The 27,432-nt window shown below is 37.8% G+C and overlaps 2 long non-coding RNA genes across 2 annotated transcripts in view; one reads left to right on the top strand and one right to left on the bottom strand.

The window, feature by feature from the left end:
- The window catches only part of LOC310886077, a 36,075-nt gene extending 18,985 nt beyond the window's left edge, over positions 1-17,090 (bottom strand). The window contains exon 1 of the long non-coding RNA XR_014575164.1: positions 16,962-17,090. This is a non-coding gene — a long non-coding RNA (uncharacterized lncRNA). The remainder of the gene's footprint in view (positions 1-16,961) is intronic.
- Positions 16,792-27,192, top strand: LOC310886076. The gene is made up of 4 exons (XR_014575163.1): positions 16,792-18,300; positions 23,696-23,777; positions 26,264-26,344; positions 26,645-27,192. It is a non-coding gene; the product is annotated as an uncharacterized lncRNA (long non-coding RNA).
- The last annotated feature ends 240 nt before the right edge of the window (positions 27,193-27,432 follow it).

Here is a 27,432-nt window from a genome sequence, read left to right as displayed (position 1 = left end):
GTGAATAGCAAAATCTAATTCAAAAAGGGAAATAGAGGCCATACACAGAAAGGACTAAAATTAAGTACAGTCATGAGCAAAGTTATTTTAAGCTGAACACCATTGAAGCATAGCACTCAGCAGTGGCTTGGAGATGCAATCATTCCAAACTATACTTTGCAATGATGTATACAAGCATACGGAAAAAAATAAAAACAGATTCTTAAAAAAAAATGAAGGATTATTTTCTACCTCAGCGTTATGCAAGTGTTTCCATTAAGTGTTAACTTTTAGCAAGTTTCTTCTGTATAACTGCTGATTTAAGAAAATGTCCATGAAATCAGAGAACAAAATAAAGGGCATAGGAAACTTAATCATAGTTAAAGCCCAAGAACAAAAGTTGTAAATTATGAATAGTACAAAACTGCTTTTGTACAAACTTGAATGTGAGTTTTTTTCCCTTGAAAATGAACAAAAGGGGCAAAAAAGAAGCTGAAGATGTGTTGTACTGCTGTTATCACCAGCTGCACATTTTATTGTTTGCCATGGAAGTTAAAACTAAGAGTGAAGTGACAGTGATTGTATCTTGCTATCCTGGAGTATCAAGTTTTGTTTTTTTTTTTTTTTTTTTTTTAATAGCAAAACCTCAGCCCAATTCGTATGAACATCAGCAGAATATAAATATCTTATCCTGGGACAACTCATATTGAAATTGTGATTCAGAAGCTGACAGAGGATATATTGAGATGATTCAAAGGACAGAGATGTAGAATTTTGTATTTATGTACATATGGTTTCATAAAATTTCTTTGTCCACTGTATAAATACAACTCTCGTTATAATCCAGACACAAGAATTTGATATGCATTAAGATTGCCACGTTTTCATAAATAGTTTGTGTCCATAAAACAGTAAGAAGCTTTTTAGAAATCTGTTTTGTTTTCTAGTCTGTATTCTGAGGAAGACAACCTGCTTGATAGCACTTCATTTTTGGCAAAGAAAGGGTAGTACCCAGTACCCAGCCACTCTTGTGAAAATGTTCTACCACAGATGAGAAAGAGCCAGGACACGATTCTCTCAACAATATGCTACTGCTTTGGCATTTCAAATTTTTTTGCAAGTACTACTGAAAATTTTGTATTGAGAAAGGAAATAACATGGATAATAATGAAATATGCATTTGAGAAGTTAATTTAGGATAAAAATTATTACAACTACAATGATGTAAAATTTAATTCCTTAATTCTTAGTTTGTTGTTAGATGATTCATTTTACACATTACAATGATTCTTAAAATATGCCCAAGCTATTTATTCTGATTTTCAAATTCAGTTCACATGTAATAACTTTTACATGCAAATCCAAAATCTGAAAATTATCTTAAAGTAATGATTCAATAGGGCAGCAGTCAATTATTTAACTTTTTTTTTCTTACTTATGACTTTTGAAACCTAGCATTATACTCCAACATTATTTAAAACACACAGATTTGGACTTTGGTGTTCAAAAAGGTATTCATAACAGCAAGTGAATAGTTGTCAAATTATCTGGGTTGATTACAATATATTTTGATAAGACTCATGCTATTTGTGGCCTCTCAGCTTTACTCAGGCATTCAGATTCACCTACTTAAAAGACGAATCACAGATGATAAAAATACGGTATGCACACAGCTGAAGGGAACATCTATTCCAGTGAGACAGGTAGAACTTGATTCAGAACCTGAACAATGTTCTGACAGCATCCTAGCGAGACCATATATTCTGAACAGTGACTGAGTAAAAATCAAGGACTTATTCAAACCCACCACTCTTTAAATATATTTATTCATTATATTATCTGCTTGCTTTACTGACAGAACTCTGGATTCTGTCACATCTTGTGCATTCTCAACAGGGCTGTTAAAAAGTTTCTAATTAGGTGCTCCTATGAAATCCTATCTAAGCAAGAGGATCATACAAATGTCAGAGTAGATCATTTGAAGGCAAACGTACAGGTATAAATGAGGCCAGAAGTTAGCCTGCTGAATCTTATCATCTTGGTAGCGTCTCATTTAAGGAAAACTCTGGTGTGGTTTTCAGATTTTCAAGTTTAATTTGCACAGCTGGTAGGTGGAAAATAGTTTAATCTATGCTGAGATTGCTACGTGTAGTTATGGAAAAGATACATATGAAATTTACATGTGCAGATAACAATAGGACAAGGAAAACTGTTTTAAACTAAAAAAAAAAAAGGTAGTTTTAGATTAGATGTTAGGAGCAAATTCTTCACTTAGAGGATGGTGAGGCACTGGAACAGGTTGCTCAGGGAAGCTGTGGATGCCCCGTCCCTGGAAATGTTCAAGGCCAGGCTGGATGGGACTTCTAGTGGGAAGTTTTCCTGCCCATGTCGGGGTGGGTAGGAGAACCAGGTCATCTTTAAGGTCCCTTCCAAACAGAAGCCATTCTATGATTCTATGAAATCAAGTTATGTATATCTCAGAGGCTTTAGGAAAGCAATAGTAATGATATCCACTCATTACAATTAGCCTCAGAGATGCCACGCAAACAGCTCAGCAAAGTAGTGCTAGACTACTCTTCACGCTAAGGTGCTATAAAGTACACTAGGGAGTACTTTTGGTACAGGGAAAAAATCTTACTGTAACTGGTAAAATTTAATTTAAAATAATTTCAATATTTGGACTCTGGATGCTTCTATGTGCATAGCCTAATACCACTGCTATAGTCATTAGCTAGAAGAATAAGTGCTTACATAATCAATTTTTTTTTCAAGTTGTGGTGAACAGACTGAAAATGCTCACAAGCAGCTGACAATAAGTATAAAACATTATGCTGAATGTTGATTTAACCTTAGTAAGTCAGTATACTAAAGCTCCTAAGGAAAAAATAAAAAGATTGCATTTCAAGAAATTGGAGTGAAATTTAACTTTTTAAATTCTGTATCCTGGGTAATGACTTTAATATATTTCAGCTGTGATATTACTTCAGAATATTAGTTTAAACTAATTTCAAATGACCAGATGATACTTATTGGCACCTTTAGATGGGGTCTATCTCATCCTCCCTACCCTGAGTTTTCTACTTTACTTAAGGTAATGTTATCTATGAATCTTTTGTTATCTGTGGAGTTGGTCTTCTAAGCAGTTAGGAAGCCACCTAATACCTTAATGAAGCTCTATTCATTTTCCTCATCAGAATTTGTCATGAGGTAAAATCCTTAAAGATCATATTTCTCTTTACTCTCATATCAGTTCACACTCATAGAAGGAACTTGATTTGTTATATTTGCTCCTGACAAATCCAATGCATCTGTTACTCATCTCATCCCCTAAGCGCTTACAGAGAGTTTGGCTTTTTGTTTTGAAAAGAACTGCACTGCTGAACAACAATTCCATGTTCTCTTCCCCCACTGTTTTAAGGTGTGAACTAAGTGTGCTTTTCTGTAACATCATGGAACATCATCTACCTTTCATACAGTTTTAAAAGACTATTTCAATATCAGCAAGTAGACAATTATCAATTTAGGCCACACACTGCAATTGGATTAAGTGTGCAGAAGAAGCAATAGAATCTGAAGAATTAACACCCATGGTACACACTTTAAAACTTGGCAGGATTTGGACCATCATCTTGGCCTGTAATCTGAATGTCCAGGAGGATATTCAGGTGCACTTTTTAGAGCACACATTTGTTTAGTTCCGTTTGAAAGGAATCTTCTTCACTTACTTCACTTCACTTACTCAAAAATCATTATGCTGTCTGTGCCAAGCCACAGTTAATGGATGACAGGGATATTCAGCTCAAAAGACCACTCTTGATCTGAACTACTGTAGCCACATTCTAAATATTCTCTTGATCCCAGGCCATTTGTTATTTGAAGTTGTCTGCCTGATGTGAAAAGTCATTTCTAGTTAAAGCTAGAATTATTTAGAATTTATATAAAATTCTGTACATTCAGTAAGTTCTAAAAAAGAAATAAGTCACATTGCTATGCATATAGTTACATACAGCAACATATACTGCAGAGCAGTATAAGGAAACAGGGAAGTATTGAACATTTTAGATGTCTACTTAGTTACTAGGAAATGAGAAAAAAATAACTTGTAGGTAAGGCACGAATGTCAGTTCAGTTAAACAGGCCAAATACACCTCTTGGCATTTTGATTGCTGATTGTGCTTTTGTGATTATATATATGTATTTACTGAGAACATCTCACAATGTATCCCTTGCACATGTGCAATTAACAACTGCTGAGCTTCTTGGTGTCACTGACGTACTATGCATCTCTCTCAAAGATAAGCAATACATGAGGTTTATATTGTTCCTGCTCTGCATTTTCATTTTCTGCCCTGTTAGTCACTGATCCCAAAACAGCTTCAGAAGTCATTAAGTTTACAGATAAAGTGATGCAACTCGAAAACTACTTTCTTCAATGGAAAAGTCTGATTGTTGTAATGACACTTAATGATATCTATTTCTCTGTGTTTTGCTAACAGAACCAGAATAAATGGTGCCAATCAAACTCTTTCTTGGAAACTGGCCTTAACTAAACTAGGCAATACAGAATAGAATGTTATACTTTTATAATCAAGTATCTATTATGAGTCAATCCAGAAGCAATAAGCATAGTTTAGGGATTAATCGCTCCACATTAACCAGTGTTATTTTTAACATCCAAGACCAGCACAGTTAAGTAGATTTTATTTAGCAGTTTTTCCTTGCTGAACAAAAGAACAGATTCAGTGTAAATAATAGCTTTTTAGCAAAACATCCCTACAGGAGTTTCTATAGGTATTATATTTGCAGTTTCATTTTATTACAAGTGTAATATGATCAGCATTAAAGTGTATTTGGTGAAACTACAACTCAAAACAAAATATAAATTTCTCATCAAAAAACATGGAAAAAAATCCAGTATTTAAGCCTTTTAACTGACTGTATATGCATTTCTTTGTCCTGAGAAGAAGCAATTTCTAATCACACTGAAAACCTAGATAATTGAAAAAGAATTCTGCATCATGAGACTACTGTCCTTAAAGAAATTGAGTAACAGATGAATCAAGAATACAATGAAACACAATAAAGTGGAAGAATTTTGTCATTCCTTTTCTATCAGATAATGAAAACATGCTACAGATACCATGTATACAAACCTGTGAGATCAGGTGCATATTCAGTCATTTTGAAAGTCCCCTCAAAAGAAAAAATGTATTTGTTCTTTGAAGACTTGAATGTTTTACTTCAAACAGCTTGTTAAGGTCATTTAACCTGCCTAAATCCAGGTAGTACACTTAAGTTCTTAAAAGGAAGCCCAGGAAGCAAAGAGAAAATGGGCAACACCTGTTACTTTCTGTACTCAATGCTACTTGAGAAGCTAGAGTAGGGTCCTTAAGTTCTTCCTATTTGTTAGGTTACGTATCAAAAACGTATTGCAGAGATTCATGAGATGTAAATTCTTCTAGGTGCAAGACAGAGTCCTTAGGGAATATGGCAATTGCTTTACGCATTGAATCTCAGTGTTCGGAATCTCTGAATCTGGATTCTGACAATAAAGTGGATAATCTGTCCAATACACTAGTTGAAAACCATAATTTCCCTTAACATTAATACATCATCTCAGAATTGCTACTTTTTAACTTTGTGTAGACTTTTTTAGGATAATCAAAAAAAAAAAGACATCTTTGATTCTTAGGCAAACCACCCTCCCACAAAAGCAGGCAGTGAGGTAGCTCAAAACATGAAAAGAAATTTCTTAGTCACTGTAGATGCTCATTACTCTATGTTCTAAAGTATCTTCATGTACTACCACTCATCCAGTTCATGTTGACTTTATTAAAGTGTCAGAATAAATGCCAGTGACAGGCACATGAACAGTATCTTCAAATCTCCTAGCACAACACAAATATCTAGTTTATCCATATAAACATTTACTGTTAGATGTTATTTAAAGGTCTGCCTATAACAAATCTTTTCACTTTCACTTGGTTTTCCTCATGCTTTTTTAAAACTGCATCTAGAAAACTCACATAACAATTACCAACCTTCATTGATCTGAATTTTGAGTCACCTTTCACATTATACAATTAGTAATGGATTTAAATTGAGAAAGCATAAAAAAAAATATATGCTACCAAAGAATTTGGCATGGGCTTGCTATAGTTGGAAATGACATAGTGGAGTAACAACCATGGAAAAGTCTAATTGCCCTCCAGCTACATATCAACTAGTGAATTATAAAGAATTTAGAACACCAGAACCAAGTTTGATGTAGAAATGACTGTAATAAAAAAACAGAAAAAGATACCACTGTGAAACAAAATTTTTAGTTTGCAGAGTTCATTTTAAAATTTACAAAAAGTCTCCTTGTGATTTTTCTTCATTTTGACAAAATCTCAGTTCACGGGTTTGGTTGATATACCAAGGTGTTGATGGTAACATGGAAAAAAGAGCTATTTCAAATCTGGCCAAAAATAAATCATTAACAGTCTACCAGTTTCTTTCTGAAGAGGTGTCTTGCTACATAAGAAAAAACACCTGACACTGGTGCATACCAGATGAGCAGCTTCTGATGAATTATCCAATTCATAATTTATCTATATTAGATGCAAGTGTCCCAGACTTACAGAAATTGTGTGTCAAATCACAGAGAGGTAGGATGCCTGAGTGGCTACCTTTGTACAAACACACTCACCCTCTAAACTGTAAATTAAAGTTTGTAATTTTCAGTATATGCCAGCAAAAGGAAGAAAGAAATCCTTCTAAGTTCACCTGCCCTTCTTCGACCCTTGGATCTGGGTGCTCAGAACTTACTCAACCTAATCATTGATTTACTCTCTCTCCATTGCAAGTGGAAAATAGTCTCTTGACTCTACATAATAGCAATTTTGAAAGATTTATTGTATTATCCCCATCAGTAATTTACTCTTTCGACATGGAATGAATAAATCATGAAAAGAACAGCAAAGGGAATAGGGACAATGAGTGAGGAACACCACATGAAAGCAATTCCTGGAGCAATACATTTGTTGTCACGTGCTCAGGGCCATGCCTGAAGTTATACTAGCAACCTATGTTTTTGTCTTTAGACATTTCATTGCTCTAATGAGTATACTGAAATAACTTGTACATCTTGTGACCCATATTTGAATTGTTGAGCAAAATGCTGACTTGCGAAAACAGGAACATCAAGACAAAGCAAGTGATAGGTGAAGTTATATAATGGTTGATTAAATGTCCAACACAAAGCCCTGACTCCATGAAGGAAAAAAAAAAATATATATCTTTCTAGTGTGCTGGGAATGTAAAACTAAGATATTCAAAATCATATTCATCTGATCTATTCCACTAATATAGCTATCTAATTAGCTGGCTGGAATAAATCACAATACAGGCCTGGTCCAGAAGAAAGGCTCAGTGAGGGACCTCATACACTTTCTTAGATTACGCATCTAACCATATGCAAGAAGGATGAGTTCTCACTAAGTTTAACACACAGAGATCATAATTATCTTAGTTAACATTCACAGAAGGCCATGTTATTTGCTTTTACTATACTTACTATGTCACAGTGAAAAGTCTCAGTAAATGATTCAGATGTAGCTTAACATAACCTTGAAGAGCAAGACAAAGCATGCCATTACGTGATATATAGCATGACTGATATTTGTCATTTTGAACAGAACATATAAGAATGGAAGCGACAAGAGAAACTGAGTGAAACATCCATTAACCAGAGAATTCCAAAAGAAAAATATAAAGCTGTATTTGATTCATTTAAAAAGGACTATGAACTTGTGTGTATGTATATTCATCTGTAAGCTAGTTAGAATTGCATTATGTATGTTCCATGTCTTTGACAAAATATGAGACTAAGTCTATTTTTCTTAGCCTAATCCCTCAGGATACTGATATATGGACCCTGCTCTATGCAGAAATGTGGACATCAAATGACACATTCAATATCTGGATCCTCTTTTTTGAGCTGATGGAGTGTCACTCACTCTGTTTAAAGAATACTGTATCTGCCATGATTACAAACTATTTTTACAGCTTCACTATTCACTGTTCTTTCAGAATTATTAAAGTAACAGCACAGCAATCAAAGAAATATCCATTTAGGAGCACTGGTGACTACAGATAAGATACTATCTATTGCAGCCTAGCCTGAAATGCCATGATTACGCTTGTGGCTTTAGATAATATTCTAAATAAATATGCCTTAGAAGTCTAATAAATTAGGCATAGAGATTATCAGAAAGTAGGATAAAATGGGATAGAACCAGGGACCCATGTTTGATAAACCTGTTAACTGAAGATCATGCTAGAGAACATAATTGATTTTATTGACAAAGGAAGAAGGAAGCAGCTTGTTAATGAAACCTGTTGAAGGCACAGAGTCAGGAGCATCAACACAGCGGAGGATTAGAATATTATCCTAAAAGAACCTAAATATTTCAAGGATGGGAATACAACAAAGTTGATAAAATTCAGTAGTACATAGCACCATGATTAAGATCTCTTAATTCATGCTGAAAACTTCCTCAACAGAAACTATAGGAAGAGAAAGGCTTTGGTATTGAATGGTAACTTTGCATTATCAACGTGGTGCCCATCTTTGTAGGTACTTATTTAAAGAAAGTGTCTTGAAAGGAGTCCTGCAAAAAGTATTATGATTTAGTTGATTTATATACTTCAGATAGAAAGCTGATCTCCAAGGACTATAGATTTAACTTTTTTTTTTTTCCCCCAAAAAAATGGATTTTAGTATGTTTATTTCAGCCAACTTTTCTAAATGCAAAAGGAAATTTAGGGTTATATATCTTTCATTGAATCTTTATGATTATATTGCAAGCTCTTTCAGACCTGTTTTGCTGGAAAATCTACAAACAAAAGGATTTCAACATTTTCTTTTCTGGACTTCCACATTGCTATTTCCCAGAAGTTAAACAAGAATTTATAAGTGGCAACACCTTAAAGGTTGAAGGTAATTTCCCATAAGAACCAGCTAATTTACAGCTTTCTATACACCAATGACCCTTGCAATTTCACAGCTGCTTCATTAATTCCTATACACCTGCTCCATCTACCTTGAGAAAAAATAATAAATAAAAGCTACAATTCACTCACTACATTCACTCCTGAAGCTATTGAAAAAAGATGTCTTACTACTTTCTACCATAAATTGTAACTAATTCTGTTAACGCAAGGGGAATAAAATTGAAAGTAGCATGGCAGATAGATTGATATTACCTGTGGGTCACTGGTACAGAGAAGAAATCTGAATTCTTCCCTGGTGTAATGCTACAGAAATTGATTTACACCAGGGATGCATTTGGCTTGAAGATTTTGAAAGCACACATTTGAAAAAGGAAGTTCTATTTGCACTGTGGGGTTTCCATTCTTATTTTATAAATTCAAGCCTCCAAGTCAGTTCAAGTAGCACAGAATCCATTTAAAGAAAAAAAAAGTACTGATGTACTTTCAGAATCTTCATCACTGAGCCAAAAGGCTACATTTCATAGAAAACAATAAAGTAACTGGAAAAAAAAATGTTTTAGTGAAATACACATCTTCTAAGCTGTTGTCCTAATAAAATAGGGTGAATCAGTGAGGAATAATCATTTAAAATACTAGAAGGTTTACTTCATTGTCTTTAAGGTGATTCATGCTAAACATATGAAATATGTTTTGCAAGATATTGAGCCCTTCTTGGATTCAGAGAGTAAAAACACATCATTAAAACAGATGTACATTACCTACATTTTCTTTAAAGGAAGAACATGCATCCTGTAATTTTCAAAAATAAGACAAAAGATGATTTGATTCCAAAATCAAATTTGTGTCTTCTATCAATTCCAGATTTTGACTGTTGAGACAATTATTATTTTGCCTGTAGGAGATGCACTTCTAGCTACGTTCTTTGTTTCAGAAGAGTATGATAATTTAGCATTGTAGCCCCTTTTTTAGGGGGATGGAGGGGTGAATGGGATGACTTATTTACTTTCTTCTAGAATAAAGTTCTGATTTCTGTTTATCTCCTTGGATATATTTTTTTTCCCCAAGTTTTATATATGAGCAGGTATCATTCAGTAGGACATTTAAGAGAATTTTTTATTATTATTATTACAAATGAGAAAAAGACCACTAGTACATTTGCATAAACCTGAATAAAGTATTTGAAAATATTATTGATTCTGTCTCAACAAGATAGAAGTTTATATTTTGGCTGCAAATCTTTGCTACAGATTAAGTATGAGATAATGCTAAGTCTAAAGCAACAGTTTGAAATGTATTATTCTACTAACTTCTTATACTGAATGGCAAAAATCCTCCTAAGAAGTAAACTGGTTCCTCAAAGTTGAATTTCAAATTTATCGATGGTCCACTATTAATAACAATAAATTGATCCAAAACAGGAAGTCCTATTAGTTTGATCCTGACTCTTTTATAAAATACTGTTGATTTTCAGTCTTTGCTGTAGCAAAACATTTACAGAAGTTCCTGCAGTCCGACCATAAAGATGAGAAAGTAGCACAGTGAATAATGCCTGCTTGTCCACATAATAGCTCTTCTGCTGGAGTCCCCATCTCTGAACTATGCACTATCTACCACGCTAGAAGATATGCAGCCTTGGAGGAGAGAGTTGTTTGCAGAGTTCCTTAATGGTAAAGTATAGATAATATCTGCTAGTAAAATTTGCCTGTGATAAATACATCTCTGTCCTGTGGTGTTTCAACTACTGATACTTCCTTTTCAGCAGCCACAGCTGGCACAAGAAGCACAAGCTTGCTGACCACACGAACTCCCTCTGCCAGTAGGTCTATGATAATAGAATTTGGCACAAACCCCAGTATAAATCAAAACCATTATTTTCAACTACTACTATATAGTTCTATTTTTCTCTTATCGTCTCTATTGAAATATACGAAAATGAAGCCTTTATGTTCCCCACAAGACTGCATGATCATAAATTACCTTAAATCCAACTTTGCTGAGGTTGCTATTTTCAACAAAAATTAGTCTTTTCAACAAAATTGCCAACAATAGTATTTCCTAACTCTGCTCATTCTATTTTTGTCTAAATATAGAACAATTACCCCTTGCAAGCTACATTTCTAAAGTTTCTTTGCAATGTTAAAGCAAAATTAAGTTCATAACATACTCTTGCTCAATCTCAAATGTTGAATGAATATCTAGCTTCAAAGAACTTGTTTTTCTCTAAGCCAAGCACAAATGAGATAAATGCCTTTCTTTAAACAATTCTGCTAAATTAAAAAGAAACACTGCTGCTAAAAAGGGTTTGATTTCCTTTGGTTTTCTAAAGTTTCCTTGAAATGGTTTTCAAAATCAAACATTACTGTCTCAATAATAATGAATTTTAGCTTATTCAAAAGTGGAGGTCTGTGATAGGAAAGATAGGACTGTGTTCATGCTAAATGGATTATACTGTTTATTCCAACTTCAGAGACTAATGTCAGTTAGCAATTCCCACCCACACACACCCAATACCTTTAGAGAAAAATATTCTATCTGTAACTATGAGTACAAAGAAGGAGCATTATTTAAGTGTACTTAAGAGTACTTATTTTCCCATGTGATTATAGACTGCAGAGATTAGCTGCTGAGGATGAGTGCCCAAGATGGTTAGAAGAGAGAAACAATAGCGCTCATTAAAGATTTATCTTGGAATTGACACTTTATTTAAGCTTGAATTTTAAGAGACATGGTGGAAGTACTTGCCGAGGTGACTGGCTCCGGGGCAGTCGTGTTCTGTAGCGGACTGGGGGATCGACACAGGCAGGGCTTTTTTTTTTCCCCGGCATCGAGGCCACTCGAAGCAGCCGTGGCAGCCGCCAGGACCCGGCAGCCCTCTCGAGGGAGGCTGACGAGGCGTAGGCGGAGCCAGCAGTGCCCCCTCCCCGGCCATTCAAAAGCAGCCCCTAGGGAGCACTAGCGACCAGAAGCGCGCAAACAGGGCGTGGTGTGGCAGTTAGCGCAGGCAGCGCGAGCAGGGAGGGCCCCTCACCGATCTCTTGTAGCGGTCTTTCCCTTCGGTACTAGTAGCCTGCTTGTGAGAAACCTGGCCACTGTATCGACCAGGCAGAAAACCATGGCCTCCGCATCTCTTGCGGCCTCTCCAGCCGCAGTCACTGATGTGGCTACTCAGACGGAGGGCTCAGGGAAACACGCAGACATCCAGGTCTTGGGCTGCAGGGTGTGCCCGAGTCTTCTGTCCATATCTGACAGCAGCAGCGAGGGGTATGCCTGTGGGAGGTGTGCCCAGGTTGAAGAGCTGCTCAAACAGGTAGCAGAGCTTCGGGAGGAGACGAGCAGGCTCAGGAGCATCAGGGAGTCAGAGAGGGAAATTGACTGGTGGAGGTGTACTCTACCCTCTCTGAGATAAACTCATGAGCCTGCCGCAGCACACGTGCCTCCTGTTACGCAGAAGACAAAAGTTCCCTCATCCCACCAGGCAGTAGGAAGAGACCTAGGCCAAGGGGTGAATGGAGTAGGTTCCTCTTTGGGGTGGTAGGTGAGCCCTGTCCCTGCCCACCTCACCTTCCCATCTACCCTTATGTAACAGGTACGAGGCTCTAGAACACCATAGTCAGAACAATGAAGTAGACGAAAGCCCATCCCAGTTGGAGAGGGTGCCTAAGGCAAGGCAACCTACCCCCTGCATTGCTACATCGTCTGTTAAGAAAGACAGAAAGGTTATTGTCATCGGGGACTCCCTTTTGAAAGGGACAGAGGGCCCGATATGCCGACCGGACCCAACCCACAGGGAAGTCTGTTGTCTCCCTGGGGCTTGGGTGAGATACTTAGCTAAGAAAGTCAAGCGCCTGGTACGGCCCACCAACTACTACACGCTACCGGTCTTTCAGGCTGGTAATGACGAGGTAACAACGCGAAGTCCAAGAGCAATCAAAAGGGACTTTAGGGCTTTGGGGCAACTACTTAAAGGATCAGGGGCACAGGTTGTGTTTGCCTCTGTCCTTCCAATAGGGGGGATCAATGCTGACAAACAGACTCATCACATTAACACGTGGCTTCGGGACTGGTGCAACCGGCAGAATTTCGGGTTTTTCGACCACGGGAAGGTCTATGCGACACCGGGCCTGCTGGCACCAGATGGGATGCGCCTCTCTCAGAGAAGGGTGAGGATATTGGCTCAGGAGTTGGCAGGGCTGATAGATAGGGCTTTAAACTAGAGTCGAAGAGGGAAGGGGATAAAACCAGGCACGCCGGTGATGAGCTAAGGGATGGTGTGCTAGAATCAGAGGAACTGTGTGCTCGTGAGGCCCTTCGGTAGGCTACACAAGGTGCTGTGTGTAGAGAGGTGCATTTGAAGTGCTTCTACACAAACGCACGCAGTATGAGGAATAAAATGGATGAGTTAGAAGTCTTGGCCCAGTCCCACAGCTACGACATCGTTGGCATAAGTGAAATCTGGTGGGATGAATCCTGTGGCTGGTGTGCTGCAATAGATGGTTACAGGCTCTTCAAGAGAGACAGGAAGAGTAGGCGAGGTGGGGGGGTGGCAATGTATGTGAAGCATGGGCTGGACTGTGTGGAACTTCAAGTTGGCGATGGCAAAGTTGAGAGCCTCTGGGTAAGAATTAAGGGATGAACAAATAAAGGGGTTGTCGTTGTGGGAGCCTATTACAGACCACCTGGCCAGGACGACAATGCCGATGAATTATTCTTTGCAGAACTAAGAGATGCCTCAAGATCAACTCCCCTTGTCCTTATGGGAGATTTCAACTTGCCAGACATCAACTGGGATCACCACACGGCTGACACGAGCAAGTCCAGGAGGTTAGTAAAGTGCCTAGATGCTTCTTGGTGCAGGTGGTAAGGGAGCCAACTAGGAAAGGTGCCCTCCTAAATCTGTTGCTGGAGAACAGAGAGGGTCTTGTGGGAGACATGGCAATTGGCGGCCGTCTCAGTCATAGTGACCATGAAGTGGTTGAGTTTAGAATTTATGGTGACAGAAAGAAAACTGTCACCAAAACTTCAGCTCTGGATATGGGGAAAGCAGACTTCAGGCTGCTCAGGGAACTAGTCAGCAAGGTCCCCTGGGAAGCTGCTTTTGAAGGCATAGGCGTCCATCAGTGCTGGTCCATCTTTAAGCACTGCCTCCTAAAAGCACAAGATCAGGCGATTCCAAAATATCAGAAGGCAGGCAGGCGGGGCAGAAGGCCGGCCTGGCTGACCAGGGATCTTCTACTGGAGCTTAGGCGGAAAAAGAAAGTGTACGGCTGCTGGAAGGAGGGTCAGGCGACGATGAAGGAATATAGGGATGCTGTTCGTGTTTGTAGGGAGAAAATTTGTGTGGCCAAAGCACAACTAGAGTTGAAGCTGGCCATGTCTGTGGGAGACAATAAAAAAGTTTTTTTTAGATATGTGAACAGAAAAAGGAGAACCAAAGAAAACATAGGTCCGATACTTGACGGGGAAGGTCTCCTCACAGACAATGACATAGGCAAAGCAGAGACGTTTAATGACTTCTTCACCTCTGTCTTCAATGCTGGTGATGGGCTTCGGGACCCTGGGTACCCTGAGCTGGAGGACCATGACGGTGGGAATGACAAACTCCCAACCGACCCTGAACGTGTGCAGGATTTGCTGCTCCACCCGGATCCATACAAGTCCATGGGTCCAGATGGGATCCATCCCAGGGTGCTTAAAGAGCTGGCTGACATCATCGTGGGACCTCTCTCAATTATTTTTCAACGATCTTGGGAATCTGGAGAGGTCCCAGTAGACTGGAAGCTGGCAAATGTTGTCCCAATTTTCACGAAGGGTAAGAAAGAAGACCCTAGCAATTACAGGCCTGTCAGTCTCACATCAGTGCCTGGTAAAATTATGGAGAAGATGATTCTTGAAGTTATTGAGGCGCACCTGGGGGACAATGCAGTCATTGGTCCCAGCCAACATGGGTTCATGAGGGGTAGGTCCTGCCTAACAAATTTGATTTCCTTTTATGATAAGATCACCCATCTAGTTGACCAAGGGAAACCAGCTGATGTGATCTTTTTGGACTTCAGCAAGGCTTTTGACACGGTTTCCCATAGGATCCTACTGGACGAAATGTCCAGCATACAGCTAAACAAAAACATCATACGATGGGTGAGCAATTGGCTGATGGGCAGGGCTCAAAGGGTTGTGGTGAATGGGGCCACATCTGGCTGGCAGACGGCCACTAGTGGGGTCCCTCAAGGCTCCATTTTAGGGCCAGTCCTCTTCAATGTCTTTATAAATGATTTGGATGTAGGACTAGAAGGTGTTCTGAGCAAATTTGCCGATGACACCAAACTTGGAGGAGTTGTGGACTCGGATGGGGGTGGAAAGGTCTTGCAGAGAGATCTGGACAGACTGGAGAGCTGGGAGATCACCAACCCCATGAAGTTTAACAAAAGCAAGTGCCGGGTCCTGCACCTGGGACGGGGTAACCCTGGCTATACATACAGACTGGGCAACGAGACGCTGGGGAGCAGCCCCACAGAGAGGGATCTGGGGGTTGTGCTTGACAGCAAGTTGAATACGAGCCAGCAGTGTGCCCTGGCAGCCAGGAAGGCCAACCGTATCCTGGGATGCATCAAGCACAGCATCTGTAGTCGGTCGAGGGAGGTGATTGTCCCACTCTACTCTGCGCTGGTGCGGCCTCACCTCAAGTACTGTGTGCAGTTCTGGGCACCACAGTACAAAAAGGACATTAAACTGTTGGAGAGTGTCCAGAGGAGGGTGATGAAGATGGTGAAGGGCCTAGAGGGTAAGACATTTGAGGAGCGGCTGAGAACACTGAGCCTGTTCAGCCTGGAGAAGAGGAGGCTGAGGAGGGACCTCACCACGGTCTACAAGTTCCTCGCGAGAGGGAGTGGAGAGGCAGGTGACCTATTCACTGTAAACACCAGTGATAGGACCCGTGGGAATGGTGTTAAGTAGAGGCGGGAGAAGTTTCGGCTAGACAGCAGGAAGAGGTTCTTCACCAAGAGGGTGGTCGCACACTGGAACAGGCTCCCCAGTGAAGTAGTCACTGCACCAAGCCTGTCTGAATTTAAAAAGCGATTGGACCATGCACTTATTCACATGCTCTAAACTTTTGGGCAGACCTGTGGTGTGCCAAAAGTTGGACTAGATGATCCTTATGGGTCCCTTCCAACTCGGGATATTCTATGATTCTATGAAGATAGAAACAATAGTGCTCATTAAAGATTTATCTTGGAATTGACACTTTATTTAAGCTTGAATTTTAAGAGACATGGTGTAAGTTATGAGACATTTTCATAAGGTAACTTTTAAGCTGCAGAACAGATATGCAAACTTTCAGAGAACACTGCCAATTTTTTTTTTTTTTAAGAGAACAATCAAATAAAAAGTTTTCCAACAAGTGGGTAAACAACGATGGATCTGATACCTAATTGATAAACTCATACATAAACAATATCTTTAGAATAAATTATCAGAACATAAAAGGCTTCCAAAGAAAATGTGATCATCTTGTCAGGATAACAATTTGATGGATTTTTTTAGAAACCCCAAATGCTCATAGCATTTCAAAAATCTACCACCATAGGTAGACAGTTGGTCTACCAGGTTGTAAGAGATATTCTGTTATGATTTTCATTAAGTTCTTTCCCTGTCCACAAAGACCCTGAAACCAGAGGCTTGCAACAAAACTATAGGGCCTGTCAAAGTCAGAGGGCTCACTTCAGGGAAAAAGCAAAACAAACAAAAAACAACAACCAACCAGACAACCCCACAGAACATTAGTTTCAGAAAAGCGTGCAATAGAGAACAAGTGCTCAGCTAAAGTTACTCAATGTATCCTTCACAAGGACAACCTTGAAAAAAACCTACAAAACCAGTAAAGACAGAAGTGACATAAGCCTTTTACAGCACTAATGTTATTATTATGACTACCATATAGGTCAGACATTATAATTTTATAGAGTATGAAATGCAACAGTCTTACTTACCACAAGAGGCATATCCAAGTGCCCAGGAGACTAAAGTTCATGAATGCAGTTTCCTTTCTAATATATATTTAGAGGGTTACTAGCTACAGATATAGTTCCTATTTTAGGTATTTCTTTCAGTAAAATCAGCGCAGAGGTCACTCCACAATCACCAGAGGAAGAGGGCTGCTCTCAGTTGTCCTATCTCTAAAAGATCCTAAGCCAAAACATCTGAACTTCCTGGGAGAGGGGAACCTCAGGGCCCTTAAAGTAAAGAGTAGGTTATTTTGTATCTAATGTAGACATGAAAACAATATTATCAGCCTTCCTCCCACCCCAATTTCTGTTACTGTGGAAGATATTTCTGAATTATCTGTAAGAGCGTTTCAAACAGTCTTAGCTAATTAAATACCTAGCCAACAGTTATCTTAGTTATCCTCACTATTATTTCTAAGTCACAGCTGTAGCTGGGATTAAAATGAGGCTCTCCTCTAACATAGATCAGGCAAGAACTGAAAGCATCTGCCCAAGTTGAGCTTAAATAACTTTCCCTGGCTCGTGAATGTGGTTGGAGGCCCCAGCTGAGGCTGATTAGGGTCATTGTAAATTGCTAGTTTACTTAGGGCCCTGACAATTATTTTCTTCCTCTTCTTCCTTACCATCTCATTTCTTAATTGTACTATCCTCAACCAATTGTTTGAATATTCTTGGATATAACTTTTTGCCATGGAGATACTTGCATAGATCCCATATGTGACTTGATTTCACTTCATTGAGAACACTGAAGAACCATCATGTTTCAGCTTATGAGATCTTAAAAAGTAGTTCGCAGTATGAGATTCTTGTAGCATATGGCTTTCGAAAGTGGGAGATAAATCCAAGTAACTTCTATATCATTCAGTGCTTTAACCGATGAGACTATAAAATAGAAATTGAAATCAACTTTGATGTTACTGGTTGATTTTTTACTGATATCATTCTGTATTTGTTTTGCCTGGGATGGAGTTAATTTCTTCATAGCAGTTCACACGGTGCTATGTTTTAAATTTGTGATCAAAACAGTGTTGATAATGCACTGATGCTGTAATTGTTGTTGAGCAGTGCTTACACAGCATCAAGGTCTTCCCTGTTTCTCATGCTGCCCTGCCAGCAAGTAGGCTGGAAGTGCATCAGAAGGTGGGAGGGTACACAGCCAGGACAGCTGACCTCAACTGACCAAAGGATATCCCGCACCTTGTGATATTGTGATCAGCAATAAAAACTGTGAAGAAAGAAAGAGGAAGGAAGGATGTTCTTCGTTATGGCATTTTCTTCCCAAAAAACTGCTATGCATGATGAAGCCCTGCTTTCCTGGAAATGGGTAAAAATATGTCTGCTGATGGGAAGTATTGAGTAAATGCTTTATTTTGTTTTACTTGCACGCAGTTTATGCTTTACCTATTACACAGATTTTATCTCAGCCTACAAGTTTTCTCAGTTTTATGTTCCAATTCTCTTCCCCACAATGACTGTGTGAAGTCAGAGAAGGCTGTGTGGGGCTCAGCTGACTGCCAGGGTTGACACACAACACATGCTTTTCTGACAGTTCCCTGGCCACCCAAAAGGACTATAAGTATCTTAAAACTGAATAGGTTTTAAAGTACTTCAAGAGATTTTTAAGTCTTGCTTTCTCATGTATGTTTTTTCATAATGCACTGCAAAATTATATAAAACAAATCAGGGCCATTTAGTAATAGTAGACCTATTTTCCTTTAATTAGACTTATGCCATCATTAGTAAATTTAGTCCATGAATGTAAGTAAAAGGGAACTGTAATATCTTACCAATCTTATAATATCAGTCATTATATAGCTGGATGTATAGTCACAAGAAGTGACTAAATATATTTTCAAGATGGAAGGATTTAATTTGAATTCCTCCTGAACCTCATTATAACAAAACAAGCTGCATTCTTGTCTTGGGAATATAGCCTAGTCATCTTCACTTTTTTTGTGATCTATTTTCATACGATTTCATTTGAAACTAACAGACCTTTATTGCATTTTGTGAGTGAATATCAACCTATACACACATACTCACACATCCATACAAATACATGTATACAGTGATTTGATCAATTTTAAAACCATATTTTTTTTTTACAAAGTCTTTTTTTCTTGATCATTTCACCTTTCCATTAACAAAGTTCCCTACTGTCTGGCAGATCCTTTTTGCCTACTTTACTCATGTGGCTCTTTTTATCCAGTCAATTTCTGAGCATGGTGCAGATGATACTTTTATGATTCTATAAAGCTCAGATATGCAAAGAATAAGCTGTATTTCATTCCTGATGTCTAACCACAAATCCCCATAGATTGCTTAAAGGTTCTGTTTAAAAAAAAAAAAAAGTGTGATGGATGGAACTCACAGTAAAATGTTGTGCTATCTCTTTTACTTTTAAAATATTTGACTTATCTTCCTAAATGACTTTATAAGAGTATTTGCTTCCACATGATTATTGTGATTTATAACCTTTTTCCCTCAGTGTCTTTTATTTTTCAAACATTTTGGTATACTGTGCTTTAATATAAAAAGCTTAATAGAAATACAATTCAATTTAAAACATATGGAATAAGTCACATGTCATATATTCATAAATGCAAGTCTATTGAATTTGTTAGCTAAATTCCACAGGAAATTCATTTCTGCAATATCTAATGGCTTAATTATATCTAGGAATTGTCAAGATAAATATTTCTTACCTCTAAGAGGACTGAAATATCTCTAATGTCAAATTACACTATTCTCTACACAGAATGACTGTGACAGAGGAATTAACTATCTTAACTATCCAGAGTAAGCAGTGATTATGAACTTGTCAGTTTGGGGTCAGGAACTAGCATCTATATTTTAAAACAGAGCATGTTCTACCTATGGGACATTGTTGTTTCGATGCTTAGGCACTCCAAAAATGGAAATAACCAGGAACACTCATGATTTCTAAATTATTGCTAGTCATGTTACCAGTTAGAAAACATGAGAGATTTTTGCAGACCTTTAGTGTAGTTTGAAAATTATTATCGAGTGTTAAATAGGGATTATAGAAATTTTTCCAGACAGCATTTCCTTCATTTGCAGTGAGACACCAATACCTGGGTATTCAGAGGTCCTGAACTTGTAATTCATATGAGAGCTGTTCAGGCACAGAACTTTCAAATAACAAACTTGAGGTGTAGAAGGCACAATGGCAGAATTACCTAGAAGCTTATTAGGCTTTTATGAAGTTATTGTCATAGAGACAATAACCATAGTAGTGTTACAGCTACAGTTATGTTTCTGATTTCTGGAAAATACAAATATCTGGTAACTAAATGGATTAATAAATGACTTAAACTTTAACTGCTATGTAATAAAAATAATTTGTTGGTTTTGACTATATAATCTCTTGAATCTTGATTAGCTTCTTACTTAGAGGTACCACATTAATCAGAACAAGATCATTTAGAAAATAATTTGTTAGCATTAGAAATTAGATGTTCTTCATAATCCTATATAGATAAGGATCATCACTGAAACTCTCAAAAATAAGGCTATTTGATTGCAAGACTAAGAATTTATAGAAAAGATTTTACAGAGTTAATATAAAATGAAGGCTTCATTTACCTGAAGGAAAGAAATGGGTTTTGATGGGTGGGTACCTTTGTATAACCCTGTCCCCAGTGGGACACTTAAACACTTCAGTTTTACATTTATCTCGTCAGTATAATTGGTTATTTGGTGAAATACAGGATGTTTCAATTAAAGGTAAGAGAACCATATTATGAATAAAAATGATTTATTTATAAAGAAAGTAAAATGTCTACTGTCTAGGCTCAATGCATAATTTTTCTTGCTATTGTTTCACAACTATTCTCCTACTGCAGAGATTTTTCTCTGCAGCTTTCATAATACTAACTGGATTTGGAGACTGGTATTTTCTACCTACTGAAAAATAATGGTGTGTGTAGTGAATAAGAGCTTCTTGAAAGAACACATACAGGCTTTTATTCTTGCCTGTAAACTATAACTTCTGAGCAAGCAGATCTTCCCTTTGACAGGTTTATTTAGATTTTTGCATAGCTTCTAAAACAATCAGTCAAAGATGACATTTTGTTGTTCTTTGGAATGGAAAGAGTCTTAGATATATAAACACCTATTAACCTGTAAAAACTAAAGAAAGATAGTGATGTTGATTATTTTCCTTTTGTTTCACGAAGGGTACTGAAAAGTGATCTCAGGGTAATCATTCTCAGAGGAGAAGGTTCTGAATCTATAGTCCTTCTATTAAAAACAGAAAAGTTTGTCTAGATATTGGGAAAACAAATGTCATAAAGTTTCCTAGGAGATGAATATGCTGTCAGCTATTTGAAATGCAAAACCAAAACCCTGCCACTAAAAGGCATCTTGAGGAATATATTGAAAGTAACCACTTTGTGGCAAACATAAATTCAGAGAAAGTCCTGCAGTGATTACTGGTACTACAAATACAAGCACAAAAAGAATCACTAAGAATAAATGCTAAATACTAATCTTGACAATCTGTGTCCATTTGCTGCTTTTGGTTCATAGTCATTTCTGCCTGACCTAGTTTTTGTATGAGATATATGGTATCTTCAGGATTCCATTAATGTCTTTTTGGATCTTTGAACTAGATGTTTGGTATCATGAATGCTATGGTGTACCAAAAGAGCAAAGTAGGAACTACATTTGTAATGTAGACGAGAGACTTCCATAAAATAAAGTAACTAGAGGATAAAAAGGAGGCCAAGATAAATGAATGAACGAACAAACTAATGAACGAACAGATGAACAAACAAAAGCTTTACTTTTACTGAAAATTCAAGAGCTGCAGCTTTGATGAGGGACATAAACAGTGCAGTAAAAACTGACTACAAATCCAGTGATATTAGAATATGAACATAAATTGCTTCCTTTTCCTGTCCCCTTCTACGCATGTGAAAAAGGAGAAAATAAATAAAGGAGAAACACATTAAACAAAAAGTTATCAGCAAATGATATAACATGATCAAACTTAGGGACTCAAGAAGAAGAAAATGACCTGTCTCTTCTGACATTTTTCCAGTGGAAAACATAAGATAGAAGTGAGTCCAATGGCAAGTTAGCTAATGAGCAAGCAGAGAAAGATAACTGCACCATTGATTGATTGAGGATCATCCACAGGATTATTTACCAAGAAAAACTTGCCAGTTTTCTACAGCTATTTTCTCCTTTCAGCATATTTCCAGGAGCTATAAGTATTATAAATACTTGTAATATTGCTTCTTTCATTAAAATCTAGCTCTACCACAGCTAAGAACAGTGGAAGATAGTAGCTATGTATATATTTATTTAATCAATAGACACTAGGGCTTAGCTACAAAGTATGCAAGAGAATAAGGCCATCTTTATGAATATTGATTGCATCCACAAAATAACTTGTCTTGATCAAATAAACAAAGTCCAGGAGACACAAAACTGCTTGAATAAACTGCCAATTTGTGAAAGAACCTTCCAAGAGCTTCCCCTAGGTTTTTGTAAGCCTTCATGCATTGGGTAGTAAATGCATTTCCAGTTTTTGGTTGCTAATTTGTACCCTAAGTCTTTTTTTTTTTTTTTTTTTTTTTAATTATTGATTTGGCATTTTGACATACTGGAGGATTTTACAGAAACTGTCATGTATTTGATTATGACTTACTAGGTCAAGTCTATATTTCAGCTTATCACCCTGTCAGGCATGTTCATTTCTCTTTCTGCATACTTTTACAGCATTACATAGAAAAGTCCTTACAGTTGGAATAAGTTGATTAATATGAACTAGAACTTCTACCTGTTTCATTCACTGTGATCTGTTTTATTTTTATTTTTATTTATTTATTTATTTTAATAAAATGCTACCTAGAAGTATGGGTGTCAATATGTAGCCTGCTTAACTTGTACTTTGAGGACACAATTAACAATTAAAGTCAAACACTTTCTAGGCCTTGCAATTTTGTGGAAGCTAAGGGTATACAGAATGTCCTGCAAGTTAACCCCTTATACTATACATGTGTGGATGTGTTTTCCAAACTAATTTGTTTGTGTGATCTGTACAAACATTAAAATACATAAACTGTTTTGTACTGTCACTTAAAAGTTATTCCCTATTAGTCAGATTTTGTCCTCTTGAACACTTTAAAAAAATTCCTATTATAAAATTTGGGTTATTTATACATCATAGTCACACCAAACTGAGCAGCTGCCAGTTTTCTTTCTTCCCTGATTTCTTAGATTACTAATGGTTATATAGTTCTGAGGAGTTTTGTTTTGTTTTATTTCAACAAGGAGTATGTCTTCCCTGGATTTCAATAAAATAACCTTGTGTATTGTACAACACATATTGAAACTGGAATGGAAATGAAGTATAATATTTTTTCTAGGACTGATAGAAAACTCAGTTTTATTAATAACTATATGTACTGGCTTTGGCTGGGGTGGACTTAATTTTCTTCATAACAGCTCATATGGTGCTCTGTTTTATATTTGTGGCCAAAGCAGTGTTGATAACATACCAATGTATTAGCTGTTGCTGAACAGTGCTTACACAGTATCAAGGTCTTCTCTAAACAACCAGGCGTTGCACATTACTAATTATCTGCCTGATAATGGGAAGTAGTTAATGAATTCCTTATTTTGCTTTGTTTTATCTTGTAAACTGTCTTTATCTCAACCCAACAAGTTTTCTCACTTTTTCATTTCAGATTCTCTCCCAGATTGCACTGAGGGGAGTGAGCGAGTGTTTTCGTGGGGCTGAGCTGCCTGCCAGAGTTAAACCACAAAACTGTAGGTTTTGGTTTAAAGCAAGAAAACAACAACAACAAAATAATCATTTCTGATTTAAAATCTTCTTTGTCCTTCAGGAAGATTAAAGGTATTATGTAGTATCAGAAGCAGGATTCAAAACCTCTTGGTCATTGTATTCTCAAATACAGAAAAAAACAGCATGGGGACTAACTTGCAGAGATTTGAAGACAGAAAAAAAAGTTAATATATATATACATATATTCTATATAAAATTTCTTTCCATATTGTTAGAAAAAAAAGTAATCCTGTATTGATTATATATTTTCAAAATCAATTATTTCTGTCAGGGAGCAGCAAGGGATGACTGCTCCTCATGTGCTGGGGCACTGGAGGCTCCCAGGGCAGATGGGTAGGGCCTGCAGCCAGGTCCCACCCCACCACCCCAGCCAGCAACAGGGTAGCTGGGGGCACCAGGCCAGCCCCAGCCCCAGGTGCCAGGGCCTGGTTAAGACTGTGCCAGGCCGTGGGTCCATGGGTGGGCGCAGCAGGACAAGGGCCATGGCTGAGCAGGCTTTGGGAAGCTAGAGCCCAGCCCTGCTGTGGCCTCAGTGGGGCAGGGGCTGAAAATACCCTCTGGACCCTGACACTGAATGAGTAGTGACAAAAATGATTGTGTGACTTTGTCCTGGTACTTAGCCAGCTGTCATAAATTGATCTATTTCAATTATGTCTGATAGTGTAAATTAATATAACTTAATTAATATCTCACTAACTAAAATCTCATTAACTTAATTAATATCTCACTAACATCACCCATTTGGCTGGAGATGTAGCTTATTCTTTTACCTTTCATCAACAATATACAAACAGGTTTTAATCACCAAATTTGCTAGTGAGCTTATATGTTTGCATTCTTCTATGGCACTGGAAAAATAATCTGTTATGTTTAACTGAATGTATCTGACACGATCAATTTCCACATACAGGGAAATGGGCATTGATAATTCAGCTCTTCTGTTTCTGAACTTTTTTTCTGAACACCTGTTTTTCCTAATTGATTGCTGTTATGAAAGAGAGGTGGACAAGGTGCACACATCCTCAAAGGCTACTTAAAATTGAAGTGGAAATGTTGAACTGCAACTATTTTTGATGTCAGACTGTCAAAGACACTAGAGAGATACCATATGTGAGCTGACTGCTTCTGAGAATGCTTCCATGTTTACTTTTCCTATACCTTCAGTTTCTTTTTAAGGTCTCAAGTGCTGCCTACAATGCAAAATGGATAGTCTTAAATAGAAATGTGTTTATATAATTCTAATGACTAACAACAACAAAAACTTTCTGTATCTGTTAACATTACTGTAACTTTCAAGACACTGGGAATTTTCTAGTATCTAACCTAAAGTCCACTGAAACTAATGGAAAGACTCCCATTGCGGACAGAGAATTTAAGTAGAAAAGTAAAGTTGAGACCCACTTAAACCAGAGTAGCATTTTATAAAGAAAAACATGGAAAGGCAAAGGTCTTCAAAATAACCACACATATAAATCCTATGAATATTTGGATGAGGGGAAGAACTACAGGAATGACACTATACAGAAAGGTGCCATGTACGGAAGGAAGATGTTTGTGAGAAAAGGAAAGTATTTATAACTTTTGACAGAGACAGAACCTTTGGGGGATTTTTTGAGACTAGGCTGAGATGGCTCAGTTTCTGTTATCAACTTGTTTCTTGTCAAGAAGAATTAAAAAGAACTTTTTGCTGTTTCCCAAACTGGTGGTTATGAAGTGTCACATTTCCCGGGATATTGACATACTAGGGAGAATGACAGGAATTGTGTTCATAATTTGAAAGGACTCTGCTGTAATGAGTGATTTTATTTATTTATTTATTATACATCTATTGTTGTTTTCAAATGTCCATACATTTCAAATACTTACTGAAATTCTCCCTTAAGGATAAGTAAATGATTAATTTACACAGTTTAACTTTTCTCTTTCTGTCAACTCGGTCTAAGTAAAATAGTCATATTTTACTTTTTATCTTTCTTCATAAACCATCTTGCCATCCTTCTATTAATGCTCTCAGAGTTTCATTTAATCTGCTCATTTTCTACTTCTCAGCAATGAGCACAGACACACAGGTTATCACGGACATTCAAAAAGAGCACTCTCCTAATTCAGTAGGTAGTTTATGTAAAAATGCAAATCAGAGAACATCTGGTCTCATCTCCTCTCTTTACCCCCCCTTTGCGATATTGCACTGCAGATACTACATATTGTTAACTACAAGTCATTTTTGTTGGTGCTCCTTTCAACATTGTGTTTTCACGGAATACTGGCTAGACAATTCAAAAATTAACAAATCAAAGCAACAATACAGCAGTTTAAATACATATCTAATTAATTTGAAATTAATTTGAATTTGACTTTGTAAGCATTGAGAGGGAAGGCAAGGCAAGGGAAGGCAAGGGAAAGGGCTCTCCAAGCCTGACAAATTCTGTTTGTTTTTCCTGGTGCACAGAAGGTATAAGGAGTAGCACATATTTGGAAACAGAAATTCATACCTGGAGGGAGAATCACAACAGCCTCATCAGTGCTAAAAGTAAGTTCTTCTCTTCCTTTGCTGGGAGCATCCTGGGGAACCAACCTTACCTTACACATCAGAAAACATTGCCATACTGAGTAGGATTGGATCACTGTGGTCTCTTAGAATACATCCTTTAGTTTCAGTTGTGCTGGAAAATTTTGATTCTTCCCTCCTCACATTGCATGAAAGCCTAATGCGCTGAATGCCTTTAACTGAGGCAAAATACCTAAATAATACAGTTTAAACTGTTATGCAAACAACCTGCACCTTCCTAGTACCAATCCCTTTGCTGTAATGTTTGGATCACCCTTTCAGTGTTTCTCAGGATCTTATAGTCAACACAGAAGTCCTCCTCAAGAAGAATGGAGAGGAAGGGAGTAGTGAGAAGTCACCAGCACCCTGATGTTTACACCAAGAGGAGCTGATACTTGTGGTGGGGTCTCTTTCTTCCTCAGTGCTGGGGTCCCCTTGGCTTTCTGTTCATGCACTTTTGCATCCCAGCATGCTGCCCTCCCTGCAGCCCCCACCTGTGCCTCCAGGGCTGTGTGCCCTGCAGGGATGGCCTGGGGCTGTCAGCCCTTTCCCCCCCTGGGGCACTCACAGAGCTGAAGCTCAGCCAGGCCCGGTAACGGGCACTGGCCCGTGGGGTGCCGGGGTAACCCAGCTCAGCCCTGAGCAGGCCCAGGGCAGCACGGCCACGCCCAGGGCCTGGCACAGCCTCAACCCTGCCACTCCAACAGCAATACCATAGGCACTGAGCTATGAAGTGCATTGGTTTTATGCTATAAACTGGATTTAGGTATAAATTGGTTCATATACAACATTTCAACTAACATATATCAAAGTTCATTCTGCATGTAATATGCAGTTACACTGTTTACCTCTCCATGGCTTTTATTCTGTTAAAAGAACTGAAATGCTCTCACAGTAGTAAACCTATTAATAGGAAAATAAGTTAACCTTCTTTAAGGGAACAGAATGACATGTAGAAGAATGCATGGGCTTTCAAATTCCTAGGAATTAGTTTGTTTGGGGTATTATGTCTTGAACTGCTAATAAATTAGCTGTGCATTGTTCTACAATGACAAATAGGGTAAATGAGC

The sequence above is a fragment of the Anser anser genome (genome assembly GCF_964211835.1).
Source record: "Anser anser genome assembly, chromosome: 1".
In the NCBI taxonomy this organism is placed as follows: domain Eukaryota; kingdom Metazoa; phylum Chordata; class Aves; order Anseriformes; family Anatidae; genus Anser; species Anser anser.
Note: the sequence above shows the minus strand (reverse complement) of the source record. Positions and strands in the feature narration are given on the sequence as shown.